Raw genomic sequence first — 19,937 nt, 5'->3', positions numbered from 1 at the left:
CAGGAGCACCTTGCCGGGCTCCCATTTCAGAGAGGACTGCTTGCAGCAATGTGTTACCTTCCTCATATCTTTTGAAAAAAAAAAAATTATTTTTTTTTTAAAGCAGATTAAAACAATGCGTAACAGCAATGGAATATTATTTGGCCATAAAAAGGAATGAAGTATTGATTCATGCTACAGTATAGAGGAACCTTGACCACATGATGCCCAGTGAAAGATGCCAGCCACAGAAGGCCACAGGTTAGGTGATCCCATTTATATGAAAAGTCCGGAATTAGCAAGTCTAAAGAGACAGCAGATTAACTGAGCTAAATCCTCATCTCTCCGCTGCAGGCAGTCACTGGATCGTTTCTAAAGGCAAAAAAATCAGCAACTGTCAGCATAAGCCTGTCACACGTGTAAAGATGAGAGCCAGAAAAAACATTTAGAAGAGTGCACTGTCTGCTTCTGAGGGGGAGAACCCAGGCTGGGCGAAGCAGGAACAGGGGACTGCTGTTTGCCATTCCAAGCCTTAGAGTTCTAGTTGTTCTCTAAAAATGTGTACCTATTATTTTTTTGGAAATGAAAGCTAAAGCAAGAAGAGAGGAAGAAAATGGAGAAATGGAGGATCAGAGGGGTGAAGTCACTTGCCCGCTGTCACACAGGATCCAGAGCTGAGCCTCTCTGAGTTCCGGCTCACTATGGAGGGGGCGCCCCGCGGCCCCACTGGCCTGATGGTGGGGTCGGGCGGCAGGCCGTCTGCACAGAGGGACCAGCCTCTAATGAAGCAGGCTATTTTCACTCTCAGATGTTGCTGAAGTGAGAGGCATTCATGTCAACAAGCCTTTTTGAAATCAAAAGGCCCTTTTCACAATCTGACCTTGCAGGCTGAATGCTGGGGGTTCCATGTCCACCAAAGCCCCAGCTCGATGCCAGCAAATCAGCAGAGTAGTTCCTCAGTAGACTGCACTTTTTTGCGAGCCCACTGATAAGCTGTTGAGGGCAGCCATAAATGTGTCAGGCAGAGGGGCTGGATTTGAATTCATGTCGCGGCATGTGCTTGTCCTCAGGACTTGGTCGGGGCCAGTGCTCAGCAAGATTCGGTCTGGAAAGTAGGCATGGGCCCTGACAATGTGATGGAGGCAGGCCTGGGTGGATCCAGGAGAGAGCAGCACGTGCAAAGGCCCGGGGGCCTTGGTGTGGGAGCTGACATGGGTCAGTGTAGTTGGAGAAGGGGTTGGGGGTGGCAGTTGAAGAGATGGGGTTGAGGGGACAGCAGGGCTTCAAGGTGCCCATGCAGTCACTGGACAGTAGTGGAGGCTCGTGCGTGTCCTGAGCACACACCCGCACTCACCTCCCCCAAGTCCTCTTCCCTTTTCAGTCTACTCCAGGCCCTGACCCTCCCTTAGAGGGACTGTCCATCAGTTTTCCCCAGCAGAGACCCCAGGCCCAGGCTGCCTGGCAAAGCGGTGTCCACAGCCAGCCAGTCCTGCCTCTGACCAGTGCAGCTGAGGAACCCTGGGCCAGCCATTCAGTTTCTTGGCCTTCCCTGACTCCCCAGGAAGAGGGGACCCCAGTTCCTCACTTCCAGGGCTATCACATAACTGAATCTCAGTCAGCCAGCTCTACGACAGTGCCTGGCGTGGGGCCTGGGACTCAGATGATGGGATGTTAGTTCCTTAGCCATCATCTCTCTCCTTGGTTCATATCAACATAGGGGCATCAATACAGGGGCTAAGTGCCTACTATGTACCTACTATGTACTATGTACCCCTGCTTGGGGCAGGGAGATACAGAGATGAAAGATCATGGGGTGTAGACAGCAGGCCAGCCGCCCAGGGCAGGGTGGTCCGTGCAGGGAAAAAGGAAGACCCTAGGATCTGCACAAACCCCCAACGGAACCTTAACCCTGTGCCAGCCCGGGTCTGGAAAGATCAGCCAGAGAAAGCCAGGAGGAGTGGGGGGAAGGGCAGGCTAAGCAGAGGACACAGGCTGGGTCTAAGGTCTGGGGTTGGAGGGAGCAGGTGGCAGAGGGCCAGGGTAGCTGGAGTGAAAGCTGGAGGGAAATTCAAGGCCAGCGGAGTGACCCTGAGGCCGCAGGGCCCAGATCCGCAGAGTCTGGGGCCTGACAAGGATTCGTGCCTTTATCCCCCAAAAAGCCACTCTGGGGTTTGAAAACTTTGCTCCAGCCGCTGGGTGGGGAAGGGAGGCGGGAGCACCGGGTCCAGAGCGCTGGAGCCTGCGGTCTCGGCGAGGCCCCCAGCGGCTCAGCTCTGCTCTCCCAGCACCGATGTGGGCGGACCCATCAGCCCCGCCGCCCCGCCCATAGCCCGGCGGCGAGACCCCGCCTCCCCCGCTGGTTGGTCGGGACGGGGACACCTGATCCGGGGTAGCCAATCGCCGCGCTGGGCTCAAGAGCCACCCGCGTCGACCCGGCGGCTGCGCAGCTAGCCGCGGACCGAAGCGCCAGCAGGGGGCGGCACGGGGCGCGTCGGGCCACCGGAGCGCACCAATTCCGAATGCCCGGCTGGTCGGCGATCAGCAATCCTGGGATGTCCACTTGGCTGAATGACCAGTTCCTACGGACTTCCTGTGACGTGTGTTCGAGGCCGTGCGGCGTCCCCGGGCCGCGATCGTTTCTCGTAGGGTCTGGCACGTAGTCCCCGCCCCACCCATTCCCTGAGAAGCCTCAGCTCCTGGCCTCTGAGGGTCGCGGGGCCTGCAGGGGGCCGTTGGAATTACGAATCCCTTCTCCTCCCGCGTAACGCTCCACCCCGTTTGTGAGGTCCCGACCTGCACGCCGCTTCCTCCAGGAAGCCTTCCCTGCTGCCCGGGCACTGGACTCTCCGGCATTCCAGGGCCCCCTCGCTACTCTCCTGGCCTGGAAGTATCGTTCTCTGGGGATGTTTCTCCCAGAGGGCTCTTCCTGGACAGGGGCCCCTCCCTAGCTGCAGCCCCAGGCTCCTTAGGGGCCCATCAGGGCGAGGTAAAGGGCGGAAGTTGGCCAGGGTCACCTCTCCTCGCTTACTCTCGAGCGCCTGGGGGGGGGGGGGGGGGTAGATGCAGCTGGAGAAGCCCCTGGCGATGCCGGCGGCCCCTTGTGAGGTGTGCCGGCTGGGAGGCAGGGATGCGCCCCCTGGCCTCTCCGACCCGCGGGGCACCCTTGAGCGGCCTGCACCCTTCAGGCAGTGGCAGGGGAGGAAGGTGCTCCTTAGCATCCAAGGGGGGACTCTCGGCACCCAGGGTTCAACCCGCGGAAATAGCATGCATGTTAGCGCCCAGAAGAAGCCAACGCGCCAGGACGCGGGCAGAGCGCAGCTTCGGGGAAAACAGACTCTCCTGGGGGGTAGCATGTCCTGCTGCGGAGGCCGCTCGCCCCCGTGGCAGCAAGGGCTTTGCCAAAGCCTGGGACGCCAAATCGGACCTTACTGATTTGTCCCGGATGGCCTCTGGCGCTGTCGAAGGGCAGCTCAAAAGACACCAAAGGGCGTGCAGTGAAAAGTTTGCCCCAGTTATCTTTTCCTTTAGTGTATTTGTATGTTATCCCTTGTTTTACATTTTTTTATTATTTTTTTAACTTTTATTTATTTTGAGAGAGAGAGAGCATGAGCAGGGGAGGGGCAGAGAGAGGGAGAGAGAATCCCAAGCAGGCTCCATGTTGTCAGCGCAGAACCCCATGCGGGGCTCCAACTCACCAACCCTGACATCATGGCCTGAGCTGAACTCAAGAGTCCCACGCTTAACAGATTGAGCCAGCCAGGCACTCCTTATTCCTTTCTTCTTCTGACCAGACCGGTTACTGACTTAGCTATTTAAAATTAAATATATATATATATATATATATATATATATATATATATATATATACCTACTGGATTTATTTTATTTTACTTTTCAATGTTTATTTATTTTTGAGAGAGAGAGTGTGAGCAGGGAGGGGAGAGAGAGGGAGACACAGAATCTGAAGCAGGCTCCAGGCTCTGAGCTGTCAGCACAGAGCCGGATGTGGGGCTCAAGCCCACAAATGATGAGACCATGACCTGAGCCGAAGTCGGATGCTTAACCAGCTGAGCCCCATATTCATCATTGTAAAGTGCGCCTCTTGGGGCACGTGGGTGGTTCAGTTGGTTAAGCATCTGACTTCAGCTCAGGTCATGATCTCAGGGTTTGTGAGTTCTAGCCCCGCATCAGGCTCTCTGCGGCCAGCACAGAGCCTTCTTCGGATCCTCTGTCTCCCTCCCTCTCTGCTGCTCCTTCCCTGTTCGTGCTCTGCCTCAAGAATAGAGAAGCATTTAAGAACATTAAAATAAAGTGCTCCTCTTGACTTCAAACAATGTTTTGCCTTGAACTTGACCCCTGCTTTTTGTTTGTTGACATTGCCTGTTACCCCTTGCACCATCCTTGTATTTTCGTTCTGAGTCTTCTTGTTTGGGGAGTGTCTCTTGCCTCCAGCTTAAGGCTGAATGTGAACCATCTGCCCGGCATTTCCTTTCACAGATGAGTTAACCCACTTGCATATATCAATGTGACAAATCTATCTCAGTCCCAATTAAGTCAATTTATTTGATGCTTTCTATTTTTGTAGGTTATAAAATATTTGCTTAATTTGGGGACAAGCGTTTCTTTTGGCGTCTTGGAAATTTGGTAGCTGCGTACCTATGGTTACCTTTATAATTTTATATAACACACTTCATCCTTCATTTCCCCGAAGATTATCTATTGACTCCCAAGTATGAGTAATGACATGATGATGTTTTTTCTTCTTTCTTCCTCCTTCCTTCCACAATCCTTATTGCAATACAATCTTAAGTGGAAACCAACATCATATATTCCATATATACAGCTTCGGTCCTAAGATGTCACAATTTTCAGATGCTCCCTTGGTGTAGCAACAGCTTTTTGAATGAAAATAAAGCTCGGTCCCATCCCACATTCCCTACAGAGGGCCAACAGTGGCCATGCTTGAGATGGAATTCAAGGGCATCTTGATTTTCTTCTCTCTGAGCCCGGTGTCCCTACGTCCCTGCCTAGGCCACCCGACAGATCCTTGTCCTCCCTGCCTCCGCTTGGAGGAGGCGTCTGGTGCCCTGACCAGGGGTCACAGCCATGAGTGTCTCAGCGGAGCCACCCACTGCTGGAGGGGCCTGGGGTGTGTCCCGGATTTCAGGTGGCCCAAAGCTCTGTGCCTAGGCAGATGACTTCAGATCCATCCCGCCCTAATGCTCCTCTCTTCTGATCCAGGCATCGCTAGCTGACACCGGCTCAAAAGCAGATCATGTTTGGCATCATCTTATTAAAGCATTCTGGACCTTTCTCCGGACCCCAGAGTTCCGGGAAGAACCCAACATTCCCTGGTGCCAGCCTGTGGCTGTGCCAGTCACATCCGCCCTGCTGAGCCTCCTCTAGCTCCTATGTACCAGCCCAACCTGGGCACCCCTATCCTGACCACACCTTGTACTCTCCTCTCTCCAGCCCTTTGCTCCTGTTGTTTCTTCCACCTGGGCTGCTGTCCCTCCAGTTTTTGCTGGTCGAAACCTCATCCATCCTTAAGGTTCAGCCTGCGCACGTGTCCTGTGGCTATCAGGCCCCTCCTTCTCTGGCTCCCCGTAGCCTGGCCATGGTAGCCGGCCCTGGTGCACTCCGGAAGCTCACGCTCGTCTTCTGACTCACTTCTCCGTCTCCCCTCCCAGAGCTGGGGTGGCCACAGAACTTTCTGGGAAGAGCTTTGGAGTCAGACAAGACCGGCTTCTGTCGAGCTGCAGTCTCGGTGGTTGTGAAACGGGGGTATTGATGATCATTCGCCACCGTGAGGAAGCGTGGAGGGAGCTGCCACCCGGAGCCCGGGCACCCGTCACGGCACTGCCCTGTGCTCGGCCCTGGGGACACAGCAGTGGAGACAGCCCTGCCTGCCAGCATGGAAGCGGCTTGAGCTAACATTAGTACTAGCGGTCTGTTATTTATAGTAGCTTTATTGGTGTATTTACATTAAAGTACAAAATCTTGGGGCGCCTGGGGGGCTCCGTCGGTTGAGCGTCCGACTTCGGCTCAGGTCACGATCTCTCAGTTCGTGAGTTCGAACCTTGTGTCGGGCTCTGTGCTGACAGCTCAGAGCCTAGAGCCTCTTTGGATTCTGTGTCTCCCTCTCTCTCCGCCCCTCCCTGCTCGCTCTCTGTCTCTCTCAAAAATCAATAAACATTTTAAAAAATTAAAGTACAAAATCTTTGTGAGTGACCAGATGAATGTTCCCATATGTCCACACTGTGGCTCCGTGCGGATCGAGTCATAGCACCTTCCAGTCGCCCAGGAGCCTCCACCAAGGGCAGCTACTGTTTTGACCTTTACCTCTACAGATTAATTTTTTAATCTAAATGGAATCATGCAGTATGTGGTCTCTTGGATCTAGCTTGTTTGGCTCAACATTACTATATATTATTATCTATATGTTGTAATAACAGTATGTCCATGTCCCTCCCCCTGAGGCCTGACACGTGGCAAATGGTTGGTTAATAGAGTCCTGGTTGAGGGAACTTGACCCGTTGAGCGTTTATCTCGTACACTAGAATGTGACGTGAACCAAATCCATTGTTGGAAAAGGCACACGAGATAGAAGTTGGGACAGCAGAGTTCATTTTACAAGGAGTGCCTTTTACAGACCACTGATATCTGTGGTTTGGCCTGGCTGTTTATAAATGCCCCTGGCAGCCTCCTGAGGTCACCTCGGGCTGGTGGCTGTGATCTGCCCTTAGGGTCACTGGGCCTGGCCCTCCTCTCCTCCCTGGCCCATCCTGGAGAGGTGCCTGCTCCTTGCCTAGGCTTGGCATCTCTACCTGTCAGGGGCTCTCGTCCTCTGTGGTCCAGAGCGGGCACCCAGGAGGCGAGACACGCGAGGGGCCCCTGGGTTTGATCTCGGAGGGAGAAAACATCCACTCGTCCTGCTCCAAGGCCCCCAAGTAGAAATCTCTGGGTTGATGGCAGCCCAGAGCTCATAGGGGGTGGATTCCCAACGGTCCCCATGTCGCTCCTGGAGGGACAGGCCATGGCGCTCTTCCCAGCATCTATTCCACAGCCGGAAAACCAAGGCTCCGAGGGCAGGCTGAGTCTTTATTCGGTTGGTGGGTGAGGAATACACTCGGTCTGCACCTATTATGTGCCTACTGTGTGCCCTGTGTTGGCACTGAAAACCCAGAGGTAAGACAACCTGTCTGGGCCGAGGGGAGCCACGCTCAGGAGAGGTCTAGGAAAGCTTCAGCTTTGAAGCATGGGACCTCTGCTGGGCCCAGGTAAGGGCACTCCAGGCAGAGGAACTTCCCAAGCAAAGGCATCCCCGTGTGAAAGGTACTGGGCTACACTGGTGAGCAGAGCATTCAGGACAGAGGTTCAGCTCAAGCCGGTCAAAGACCCTGCTTGGGGGTGGTGATGGTGAATGCTGAGGTTCCTTTTGGGGCAGGTGCAGGACCGCAGCTCTAGGCTCTCCCTCCCGCCCTCTGTGTGACCCTGTGTGCCCCACAATACACCCTTCTCTGTGGCAGATGGATGAATGGGGGGGTGGTGTGCAATGAGCCAGTGAGTGGGGTTTAAAAGCAGTCAGGGCCAGGTAGGCAGACGGGGTTGAATGAGTCAGGCCCCTAGGGCCCCGAGGTGATTTTTTTTTAAGTTTACTTATTTATTTTTGAGAGAGAGAGAGCACATGAGCGGGGAAGGAGTGGGAAGTGAGAGGGAGAGAGAGAATCCCAAGCAGGCTCTACGCGGTCAGCACAGAGCCCGATGCGGGGCTCAAACCCGTGAACCTCGAGATCACAACCTGAGCCAAAGTCAGACGCTTAACCAACTGAGCCACGCAGGCACCCGTCATGAGGTAATTACCTCAGCACAAGGATTAGTCCTGGGCATGCTATTTGTTCTTGCCTCCTGGAGCGGGCCCTTCCTGCACTCCACTCTCCAGGGCAGCCAGTCTCTGGTTCAATCAGTGACCAACAGGCTGGATGTACCTGTCTCTTTCAAGGTCTCAGTTGCAATCCCCTGTTTGCCTTTGCTCTTTGCAGAGGTGTAAGTGTCACTGACCCACCCCCCTGCCAAGCTGGCCCACCCAGGAAGAAATGTTCAAGGAGGATCCACTCTTGGATGGATTTGTTTTACAGGACTTTTTTCTTTGTGTGTTTTTTTAAATTTACATCCAAGTTAGTTAGCATATGGTGCAATAATGATTTCAGGAGTAGATTCCAGTGATTCATCCCCTACGTGTAACACCCAGGGCTCATCCCGACAAGTGTCCTTCTTAATGCCCCTTGCCCTTTTAGACCATCCCCCCACCCACAACCCCTCCAGCAACCCTCAGTTTGTTCTCTGTATTTAAGAGTCTCTTCTGTTTTGTCCCCCTCCTTGTTTTTATATTATTTTTGCTTCCCTTCCCTTAGGTTTATCTGTTTTGTATCTTAAATTCCTCATATGACTGAAATCATATGATATTTGTCTTTCTCTGACTAATTTCGCTTAGCATAATACTTTCTAGTTTCACCCACCTAGTTGCAAATGGCAAGATTTCATTCTGATTGCCGAGTAATACTCCATTGTGTGTGTGTGTGTGTGTGTGTGTGTGTGTGTGTGATACAGATACCACATCTTTATCCATTCATCCATCGATGGACATTTGGGCTCTTGCCATACTTGGGCTATTGTTGTTCGTGCTGCTATAAACATGGGGGTGCATGTGCCCCTTCGAAACAGCACACCCGTATCCCGTGGATAAATGCCTAGGAGTGCCATTGCTGGGTGGTAGGGTAGTTCTATTTTTGGTTTTTTGAGGACCCTCCACACTGTTTTCCAGAGTGGCTGCACCAGTTTGCGTTCCCACCAACAACGCAAAAGAGATCCTCTCTCTCCACATCCTCGCCAACATCTGTTGTTGCCCGAGTTCATGTGGGCCATTCTGACAGGTGTGAGGTGGTATCTCCTTGTGGTTTTGATTTGTATTTCCCTGATGATGTTTTTCAGGACTTCTATTTTGATTTTTTTATTAAAAAAATTTTTTTAAACATTTATTTGTTCTTGAGGGACAGAGGCAGAGCATGAACAGGGGAGAGAGAGAGAGAGAGAGACAGAGAGAGAGAGAGAATGAGAATGAATCCAAAGCAGGCTCCCGGCTCTGAGCTGTTTGTCAGCACAGAGCCGGACGCTGGACCTGAACGCGGGAACCGCGAGATCACAACCTGCGCCGAAGTCTGACGCCTGACCGACTGAGCCGCCAGGCGCCCCTTTTCCAGGACTTTTAATGGTCCTCCCTTGTGGCCGCATCTCATGTCCACATCTCCTTCCACCTCCCAGCCCCTAGACACCCTCCCAAGCCTCATGCGAGGGCTGTTCCCCACCCAGGAACACAGCATCTGGCTCCTTCCCCCCGCAGGCCTTTCCTCTGCTGGGCATCTCTTTTCCCTTTTTCTCTCCGGTCAGGAACTCTCTCTTCCCTGTCCTTAGAGGCCTGAACCCATGAACCCACCCACACCTTCCGAATTCGCCCGACCCCAACCCCAAGCCATGGCACGGCCTCAGACACCAGCAAGCAAGTCTCCCCTCTACCGCCCCCACCACCCGCATGGGTGCACAGCGCCCTGACTGTGTCGCAGGGTGGGGACGGGGCGGGGAGGTGGGTGTTGCCCCCACTCTAGCGGACCTACGGACTGGCGGAAAAGAGGTTAAAATAAGAATTTCAAAAGCCAGAATTTCTCTGCCCCTCCTTTGGCCTCGCGGCCGCCGGGGGGTGGGATGGGGGCCCCTGAGCACCGCTGCGGTTCCCTCCGGCTACAGGCACGTCAGGGCCCCAGGAGAGCCCCAGGGGCGGAAAGAGGGGCAGGTTCCTGGGCCTCGCAATGCTTCTGGGTCAAACCGCTTCGCAAAGGCCCGGGGGCGGTATCCGCCCCGGTGCAGGAGGCAGCGCTGACGGACCTCCTGCCGGCAGGGGGCGCGGTGCAGGAATCGGAGGAGGGCGAGTCTCCGGGGTGCTCGCCCCGAGGGAGGGGGCCGCTAATTTTAAAACATGAATTAGATATCTTTTATTTTTTTTTAATGATCCACGCTTGTGAAACAGAGCAGAGCAGCTTGTAAAACAACCACCCTGACCTCACGGCCTCACCTTCAGGAAGTAATCCCTGCCTCGGGGTTGGGCGCATCCTTCCAGGTTTTCTCCAGAGCATTTATTTGCTGAGACACAACGAAGGCTCACACCGATATCACCACACTGGCAGACGTGTGTACACACACACACACACACACACACACACCCCATGGGAACACTTGGATCCCTAAAGAGACTGGTCAGAATAGTCCATGCTGTGGGTGTATTTATGCAGACACGTCTCCAGTGATGAATTGACACACACACAGTTTATTTTTGCAGGTTTCCCGGCTCTCCTGCCACGCCATCGACAGGCATCCCACATTTCCATCCCATCTTTCACGCTGTGGGCGACGAGCCTGCTGAAGCTGCAAAACGCAAGGCGGCTGATGACACGTTGCCAGGGCTGTTTGGTGGGGGCGATGGGGTGTCCTGGGCGTGGGCGTGGGATACACTCACGCCTTGGGATTCAGGAAGATGTGAGGATGCGAGGGCAAAGCCCTCCAGGGGAGAAGTCAGAGATCAGCGGCTCGCAGAGGCTGGCCCTTGACCTTCATAAGGGACATACCTGAGGCCTTTGGGGCCCTCCGGATTTGTGTCAGCCACACACATTGATTATCCCCTGCAAAAGCAATCACGTTGAACTGAGACCCCTAAGGAGAGGCCTTTCCCATGTCCAGGGTCATCTGAACAGGTGGGGCCCCCACCCACTCTGCCTGAAATCCCACATTACCCTCCACTCTGTTGAGTTCCAGGGGGTTTTCCTCTTCAAACCCACTCTACTCCAAGGGGGCCGTGACCCGAACCCCAACAGGGTCCATGCGTGGGGCTGAGTGGTTGACACTGACTTCCACGGTGAGTTGGTGCATCAGGTGGGGGGACCCCAGTTCCTCCTGCCTCCCTGCCAGCATTTCAACCGTCAGCCTCCTCTGTCCCCGGACCAGCTCCACGGACCTCAGCATGGAAAGCGTTTCCACTGGGTGGGGCCGGCAGCACCCCACACACCATCTGAACGGGTCCCTGCAGACCGTCGGGTCCGGGAGCCCGCCCTGTGGAGGTGAATCCTGACGAGGCCCACGGACGAGTGGCAGGAGGGGACAGAGTCTGCAGCGTGCCAACCCCAGGCCGCTCCAGCGCCTGGCTGCCATACTGTTACACCTGGGCCGGGGAGCCAGCCCTGGAAACCACGAACATTCTAGAGCTTGGATCTGGAAGCCCCAGCTCCGTGGACATCCATATCCTGGAGGAATGCCCACGAGCCAGACAGGCTTCTAACTGGGGCTGTGTCGTCCACGGTGAAACGGGACAGTGAGGACTCCCAGCTCACAGAAGGACAAGAATTGTCACTGTTAACCCAGGGTGGCCCCGGCCTGGATCTGGAGGAGGGCTTGACTTCTGGCTTGGAGCTGATGCCTGCCAGAGGGCTGATACCATGTTCCAGGCTCCAGATGTCGACACCCGTTTGTGTTTGTGTGTGGTGTGCAGTTGAAACCCCCACCCCCACCCCGAAACGGGGCCGACTTCTCCGACCGGTTTTTATTTTGTCCTTAAGGCACACATCTGAAAATGACATAACCAAAGAGGTGTCAGGGATTAAACCTGAGGGCCAGGCTGTCTGCCGGTCAACCTCCCCGGCCCGATAGAGGAGACCTCTGGTGATCTGGTGAGCTTCACCGGGCAGCTGATAACTTCCTACAAGGTCCCAAGTGTGCTCCCGGCCGCAGCAGCCTGGTTCTCCCTGCTGACCCTGCTGATGACCGAGGGGCTATGTGCCAAGAGTACAGAGGTAGTGCCTGCTGCCTGGGCATGAGAAACTGGAGACGAGGCAGGTGAGCGGGATAAGAAATTTGGGGACACAGGGAAGCGTGGGGATGGGCGTTCAGCCGTGTGTGCACATGCGCATGCGTGGACCAGGCTGCAGTGGGAGAGGCACGAGTGGGGCAGGGACCCTGCTCCACCGCCTTCCTGCCCACAGTGTGGCTGGTGAGGTCAGTGGCCAAGCTGAGCCTTGTTCTTTTGCAAGTAATGTCTTTTCTGTTTCTTCTTGGAAGCCTTTGGGGTTTTTCTCTTCTTGGGCGCCCAGAAATGTCTATACAGTGTTTCTAGATGGTGATGCCCAGCTTTTCAGTTATTGTTATACTGTGTTCACTTTTTAATTCAAGTGTAACATACAGGGGCGCCTGGGTGGCTTAGTCCTTGAGCCTCTGACTCTTGATTTCAGCTCAGGTCCTGATCTCGTGGTTCGTGGGTCCGAGCCCCGGGTCGGGCTCTGTGCTCACAGCTCAGAGCCTGGAACCTGCTTCAGATTCTGTGTCTCCCTCTCTCTGCTCCTCCCCCACTCACACTTTGTCTCTCTCCCTCTCTCTCTCTCAAAAATAAAGAAACATTAAAAAAAACTGTGTGTCCATGAAGATTCACTCTGTGATACCAAGGTCTTTGAGTTTTAATAAATGCGAATGTCTTCTATCCACCGTTGCTGTCTCCTTCGCCATAATTTCCCCTCCTTAAAAATTCCCTTGCGTTGCACCTGTTCAACCCTCACCACCCCCCAGCACCCCTGGCAAACTACTGTTCTGTTTGTATAGTCTCTATAGCTTTACCTTTTTTTTTTTCCCCAACGTTTATTTATTTTTGGGACAGAGAGAGACAGAGCATGAACGGGAGAGGGGCAGAGAGAGAGGGAGACACAGAATCGGAAACAGGCTCCAGGCTCTGAGCCATCAGCCCAGAGCCTGACGCGGGGCTCGAACTCCCGGACCGCGAGATCGTGACCTGGCTGAAGTCGGACGCTTACTGGACTGCGCCACCCAGGCGCCCCTAGCTTTACCTTTTCTAGTATGTTATATCATTGGAATCATACAGTACTTAGTGTTTACAGACTGGCTTCTTTCATTTAGCAGTATGCATGTAAGATTTTTCCGTGTCTTTTAGTGACGTGTTAGCTCATTTCCTTTTTTTTTTTTTTTTAAGGTTTACTTATTTATTCTTTTATAATCTCTACACCTAACATGGGGCTCAAACTCATGACCCCAAGATCGAGAGTCGCACGCTCCACCCACCGAGCCAGACAGGCACCCCCAGCTCATTTCCTTTTATCTCAGATTGATATTCCCTTGTCTAGGTGGACCACAGTTTGTGTATCCATTCACCTATCGAAGGGCATCTTGGTTGCTTCAGGTTTTAGGTAACTACAAATAAAGTTGCTATGAACACGCACATGCAGGTTTTGTGTGGGCCTAAGTTTTCACATCATTTGGGTAAACAAATACCAAGGAACACAGCTGCTGGATTGTGTGGTTTACTTTTGTAAGATACTGCCAGACTGTCTTCCAAAGTGGCCGCACCATTGTGTAATCCCCAGCGATGTATGAGCGTCCCTGTCACTCCAAGTCCTCGTCAGTATCTGGTATTGTCAGCGGCCCGGATATCATCCATTCTGGTAGGTGTAAAGGTATCTCGTTTATTGCTCTAATTTGCATTTCCCTGATGACAAATGACGTTGAAGTGTCTTTTCATACACTCATCTGTCATCTATGTCTCCTGTGGCTAGGTGTCTGTTCAGATCTTTTGCCCACTTGTTAATTGGGTTCTTTGTCTTCTACTGTTGACTTTTAGATTCAGATTTGTGTTTCGCAGGTATTTTCTCCCAGTCTGTGGCTTGTCTCCTCCTTCTTTTACAGAACAAAAGTTATAAATTTTAGGTGCACCTGGGTGGCTCAGTCAGTTAAGCGTCTGACTTCAGCTCAGGTCATGATCTCATGGTTCATGAGTTCCAGCCAACCCCGGACTCTGTGCTGACAGCTCAGAGCCTGGAACCTGCTTCAGATTCCGTGTTTCCCTTTATCTCTGCCCCTCCCCCACTCATGCTTTGTCTCTTAAAAATAAGTAAACATTTAAAAAATTTTTAAAAAGTTATACATTTTAATAAAGTTTAAACCATATTTTTTTTCTCTTTCATGGATTGTCCCATTGGTGTTGTGTTTAAAAACTCATCACCAAGGGGCACCTGAGTGGCTCAGTCAATTAAGCATCCAACTCTTGGTTTCGGCTCAGGTCACGATCTCACAGTTCGTGAGCTTGAGCCTCCTGTTGGGCTCTGTGCTGACAGTGCAGAGCCTGCTTGGGATTCTTTCTCTCCTTTTCTCTCTCTCTGCTTCTTCCCCACTCTCACTGTCTCTCAAAAATAAATAAGTAAACTAAAAAAAAAAAAACTCATCACCAAACCCAAAGTCATTTAGGTTTTCCTCAAGAAGTTTTGACATTTTGTATTTTACATTTAGGTCTGTGATCAATTTTGAGTATATATTTTTTTAAGATTTTATTTTTAAGATATCTCTACCCCCAACGTGGGGCTTGAACTCACAACCCCAAGATTGAGAGTCACATGCTTTAATGACTGAGTGCCCCCATTTTGAGTCCATTTCTGTGTGAGGTCTGTGTCTCAGTTCATTTATTCTTTTGCATATGGTCGTCCAATGGTTGCAGTGCCATTTTCTGAGGAGACTATCCTTTTTCCACTGAATTGCTCTTACTCTGTTGTCCAATGCGAGAAATGAGCCCACAGACCCGATCAAAGGAGGGACGTGGAGACTTGGACACAGTGAAGCGAGGCTTTAATCAACGTTCTTGCAAAAGCAGGTGTCTGATGGACAGGCTCACTGGAGGCAGTAACAGCAGACAATTTATCTCCTAGCAAGAAGCCCCTCCCCTGATTCCTCATTGGCTGAGCACTACAGAGGTAAGCCCCTCCCCTGGCTCCTCACTGGCTGAGCACTGAAGAGGTAAGTCCCTCCCCTGGTCCCTTATTGGCTGAGCACTACAGAGGTTACAGCTTTGCCCTGAAGTGGCCTATGCCCATGTAAGGCAAAAAGTAGTCTGATTGGAACCAATGTACCTTCCTTGAGGTGACGCAGGGACTTCAGGTCTTTGGCGCATGCTCATTGCAAAGCCTTCAAAAAATAAGCTCATGAAATGGAGAGGGGCAGAGGAAACAGGGAGTGAAGTGTCTAAGGGTTTGGGACTCCATTGTGGCGGTGGGGTGTTGGGTACATATTCCCAACAGGTTGTAAACCTACCGTTAACTAGGCAGCACAGCTTTTATTTGGTATTTCTGGTAAGAAATCATCTCACTTACCTCTCACGTTCCAAGATCAGTTGACTAAATTTGTGTGGGTCTATTTCTTGGCTTTCTATTATGTTCCATTGATCTATGTGTCTGTTCTTTCACCAGGGCACATTGTCTTGTAGTTAAGTCTAGAAATCATAGTTATAAGGGGTGCCTGGGTAGCCCAGCTGGTTAAGTGTCCAACTCTCGGTTTTGGCTCGGGTCCTGATCTCAGTTTGTGGGATCAAGCCCTACGTCGGGCCCTGGGCTGACAGCGTGGCATGCTTGGAATTCTCTCTCTGCCTCTCCCCTACTTGGGTGTGTGGGCCTGTGCTCACTCTCTCTCTCTCTCTCAAAATTAAATAAGTAAACATTAAAAAAAAAAAGAAATCTAGTCCTATGAGTCCTCCAACTTTGTTATTCCTTCCTATTGTGGTGCGTGGGCTCTGAATAGATACCTTTGTACGTGAAAGTCACACTTAGAGGCTAGTCATTTACTATCTCTAAGAACTGGCTAGCCCTGAGAAGGGCAGGCTCTTCAAGACCAACGAGATATCGTAACATCAGAATTACGGAAAATAAATGATTAGTGCAATTGGGCCTCTGAGGCTTTGGCATCACGGACCAGTTGCATCGCAAGACCTGGCGCGTTTATCAAGTTAAAATTTGTTAGCAATGTTTGCTCGTCTTGCGGAACCCTACGGGACAAGTTACTCCCAGCCCAAGGTTTTCCTGCGTGTGTATGTGTATGTGTGTGTGTTCATTTTGTTCTCTTTCAAGAATACCACCTTGGTGTGTGTTTCGAGGGTCAAGGTGGCAGGTGCAGCAGTTATGCTGTTGGGGGCTTGAACGGCTGGTTTAGGAAAGTCTGTGTGAAGTTGTGTGGGGGACACGTGTGATCAGGAAGAAGGGCGGTCACGGTCATGGGGCGAACCACAGGGCCAGAGGTCTTGGTGAAAAGCTAGAGCGGGTTGTAGGAAAAGGGACAAAGGAGGGGGAAGGAGGAGTCCTCTCCCCAGGGGGGTCAGGGTTTAATTGGTGTGAGGCAGGTGCCCCCTGGGGAAAGCAATGTCTCCACTAATCGGTGGACCGGCAGGGACAGTAGTAACCTTGGCCAGACTTCCCTTTAGGCGTGGGAGTGTTGGCACATGTACACATAGGTGTGTAGCTTCCTGGCTAAGCAGACAGCAAGCTCAGAAACACAGTAGAATTCCTAATCTCAAAGGAAGATAAGCAGGCAGGGTCCGTGTCCACTTGGTGCCTTAGCGGGGGCGATCCGCGGGCAGAGGTTCAAGCGTCTGCGCGAAGTTGTCCCAGTGATCTCCAGCTTCTGGACCACGGAGAGGTCGTCTGAAATGTGGGCCTGGGCTGTGCTTTCCAAGCAGGTCCCCACGCGGGGAGATGAGGGTGCTGTTCTTCTGGCTCTGGGGTGTTATGACAAGGCTGAGCTGGGGCTCCAGTGCGAGTCTGACCGAAGGCCCTCCGATCTGGCCGATGACTACGGGCCCTTTGCTTCAGTTGTTGGTTTGGTTGGTGGTAGAGTGGTGAGGTCTTTGTGGGGCTTGGATTAAGCGAACTCGATACCTGGTTGAAACAATGGGTCACTGGGAGGGTTTGGGCCTTTGATTACAAACCAATGAAAGCGCCCAGACAGAGAGCAGTGACACCGATAGTCCACAGAAAGGGTGTGGTTGCACTTGACAGGTGTTGTGTTTATTCCATGTGTGTGTGTGAGTGTATGAATCAGGCTCGGATGGGCCCCCTATCAGATGAGCAGCTGCCTGGCCCATGGGACAGTCTGGGGTTAATGGGTCCAGGAAAATAGGTGTCCTCGCTCTGGCCCCCAGTCCTTCTGGGATGGGGCAAGATTGGAAATTTATAAAGAAAGGGGGAGCCGTTATTACAGGCCTATATATAATATATAATGAGTCTTTATGTCCATCCAGGGGAGACGAATCCCCCTTTAAATGTAGGAAAGGGTGAGTAGAAGATTTTTTAAACTCCACATTGAGTTTTGAATTGGCCAAGGACCTTGAATTAAGAGAGTTTAAGGCGTGGTGCAAGACAGAGGCCTTGTTAGGGGTCGATTTGCTGGATTGGAATTTGAAAAGAAAACATTTGAGGAAACCATTATGTCTCTCAGGTAACTTCTCTGGCGCCCGTCATGGACAGGAAAGTTCTACTGAGGGCCTCTTCCAAGAGCCCAGCACTGTGTATGTTGAGAAGTGAAATGGGTACCTGGTTACTACCTGTCTGTAACTCCGGAGGGGATGGAAGTGGGCTGGCCAGACCTTGTTCTGTGGCTTTAGGATATGGGGTGGGGGGGATTTGGGTTTACATTTTGGGTATCTGTGAAGCAAGAGATTCCCAGAGTTCTTCACCGTGAGTCAGTGGCCCAACAGTGTGTAATCAATGCACAGAAGGACCAGTTGTTGGCCAGGGCACCAGTGCAGAGATGACTGCCGGAAGTCTGGCCAAGTATGTTGACATTGGGTCCTGTCCTTTGTCTGGGACACCCTAAGAGATGAAAAGCAGCCATGTTCCAATGAGCGCTGTCATTTTTATGATGGTGGGCGGTGCAATTCACACTCTCATTGGTGTTCATTCAATTAATGGGAGGCTCCTGGTGAGCCAAGGGGCCGGGGGAGGGGTGACCTCCCCCCTGGGAGGAGCACATGGCATTTGGCCAGGGACTGAGGACAGGGAAGGCCGGGTGGAATATGCCAGAGGGCCCAGGTTTGGCTCCTTCCTGTTGAGGGAGGCCTCATCAGCCGTGCTGAGCTCGTGGGGTGCCGCTTCCATGACCCAAGCAAAGAGGTAGCTGCATTTGGAGGGTCCTAGGCTCAGCGTCTGTGAGCACCTCTATTAGCAGGAAAGCCCAGTATGTAGCCAGCAAGTTTGTTTTTAACAGTGTTTAGGCAGAGGCAAAGAGGAGCATTTGTTGCATCAGAAGCCCTTGGGGCATTTGGGGCCTCAGAAGCCCTAATGGCCATCCTGGGTGGTCCAGAGAGCCCAGGGGCAGGAGAGGAGATGGTGAGACCTCTGCAGTGAAGGGGTGAAGGTGTCACCGAGGCATGGCTGGAGTGCCTGTTGACTCACTGTGGACAGATCTTAGAGCCTTTCATCAGAGGGGTCCCACTGAAGCTGGGCTGATTCTAAGTAGTAGCCTCAGTTAGATTTAGGTAGAATTTATTTTTATTAAAAAATTTTTTTTCGGGGCGCCTGGGTGGCTCAATCGGTTAAGCGTCCGACTTCAGCTCAGGTCACGATCTCGCGGTCTGTGAGTTCGAGCCCCGCGTCGGGCTCTGTGCTGACAGCTCAGAGCCTGGAGCCTGTTTCAGATTCTGTAGCTCCCTCTCTCTGACCCTCCCCCATTCACACTCTGTCTCTCTCTGTCTCAAAAATAAATAAAGGTTAAAAAAAATTTTTTTTCATGTTTATTTATTTTTGAGAGAGACAGAGACAGAGCAGGGGAGGGAGACACAGAATCCAAAGCAGGCTCCAGGCTCTGAGCCGTCAGCACAGAGCCCAATGCGGGGCTCGAACTCATGAACCGCAAGATCATGACCCGAACTGAAGCCGTACGCTTAACTGACTGAGCCACCCAGGTGCCCTACGTAGAATTGATCTTGGAGAGAGAGAGAGAGAGGGAGAGAGAGAGTCAGAGAGAGAGGGGGACAGAGGATCCCAAAGAGGCTCTGCACCGAAGGCAGTGAGCCCAACGCGGGGCCCCAACTCACGGACCGTGAGATCATGCCCTGAGCCGAAGTCTGCCGTGCAACCGACTGAGCCACCCAGGTGCCCCAGATTTATGTAGAATTTCTAAATGAGGAACGTGTTGCCAAAAGGACTAACAGATGTGGATTTGTAAGACCTTAAGGGGTGTGTCGGATGACTCTCGCTAGAGGAAGATGCCAGCCATGTAATGTCTGATGCCTGTGCTCCTGGAGGAAGGTGGGTGCCGGCCAGGTCTTGTCTGCGAGGATGGTGGGGGAAGCCAAGGCTGTGGACGCCCCGGGTAGCCTGGAAAAGGTGTGTGTCACTTCAGGGGTGAAGGCAGACGGGCTGAGGGCACACTGAAATGGGAGCCGAGTAGAACCTATCAGCCAAATCTCTAAGGGCAAAATCTCTCCTGGGTGGAGAGATTGGGTGGAGTTAGTAATTTTAGTAATGTTGGGTATTGGGGACAGGGGCCCAGTGGCCTGGTTCCTTCTTCTCCCCCTCTTCCCTCGTCCCCCTTTCTCTCCCCCTCCTCCTGCCTGTCCTCTTCCCCCCCCTCCTCCCTCCCTCCAGATTCTCCATGGGTGTGATCCCTCCTACCCCCACTAAGTCAGGGGAGGAATTGGGACTATCGCAGGCAAACAGCACCATCGCGGCCTTTCCCACAGGACCTGTGGGGTGCTGTGGTCCCCGAGCGGGTTGCCCTTGCCTTGGCTCTGTGTGTGGTTTGAATTCACGGGTGGCTGTACGCACAGGTGTTACCACGTGCTCCGCTGGGCAGGCGGAAAGGCAGGGAGCAGGGTGTCCGTGCTGTGCACTCTGGCCTGGCCATACACTCAGCTAGTCCCCCAAGAAAAGGGGTGCCCGGGACCCCTGCAATCTAGGCAGGTCACAGCTCAGACGAGAGCCTAAGGAGGTCCGGGTGGGAGTCCGGGGCCACCCCAGGCAAATGTGCCAGCGGTGCGGTGCGGGGGGAGGGCACCTGCAGGCTTCACCCTGGCCCAGGCTGCAGCTCACACCTGGTGC

The 19,937-nt window shown here is 52.8% G+C and overlaps 1 protein-coding gene across 3 annotated transcripts in view; it reads left to right on the top strand.

Annotated features, from left to right (window-relative positions):
* Window positions 1-19,937, top strand: part of DEGS2 (delta 4-desaturase, sphingolipid 2) — a 72,408-nt gene that overhangs the window by 24,208 nt on the left and 28,263 nt on the right. Inside the window, exon 1 of one of the 3 annotated variants that reach the window (XM_027066603.2) lies at window positions 14,599-14,825. The exons of the other annotated variants lie outside the window; for them this stretch is intronic. The gene's annotated coding sequence lies outside the window, so the exon portion shown is untranslated. Of the gene's footprint in view, window positions 1-14,598; window positions 14,826-19,937 lie in introns of those variants that run through there. 3 annotated transcript variants of the gene reach the window in all.

The sequence above is a fragment of the Acinonyx jubatus genome, chromosome B3, assembly GCF_027475565.1.
Source record: "Acinonyx jubatus isolate Ajub_Pintada_27869175 chromosome B3, VMU_Ajub_asm_v1.0, whole genome shotgun sequence".
Lineage (NCBI taxonomy): Eukaryota > Metazoa > Chordata > Mammalia > Carnivora > Felidae > Acinonyx > Acinonyx jubatus.
Note: the sequence above shows the minus strand (reverse complement) of the source record. Positions and strands in the feature narration are given on the sequence as shown.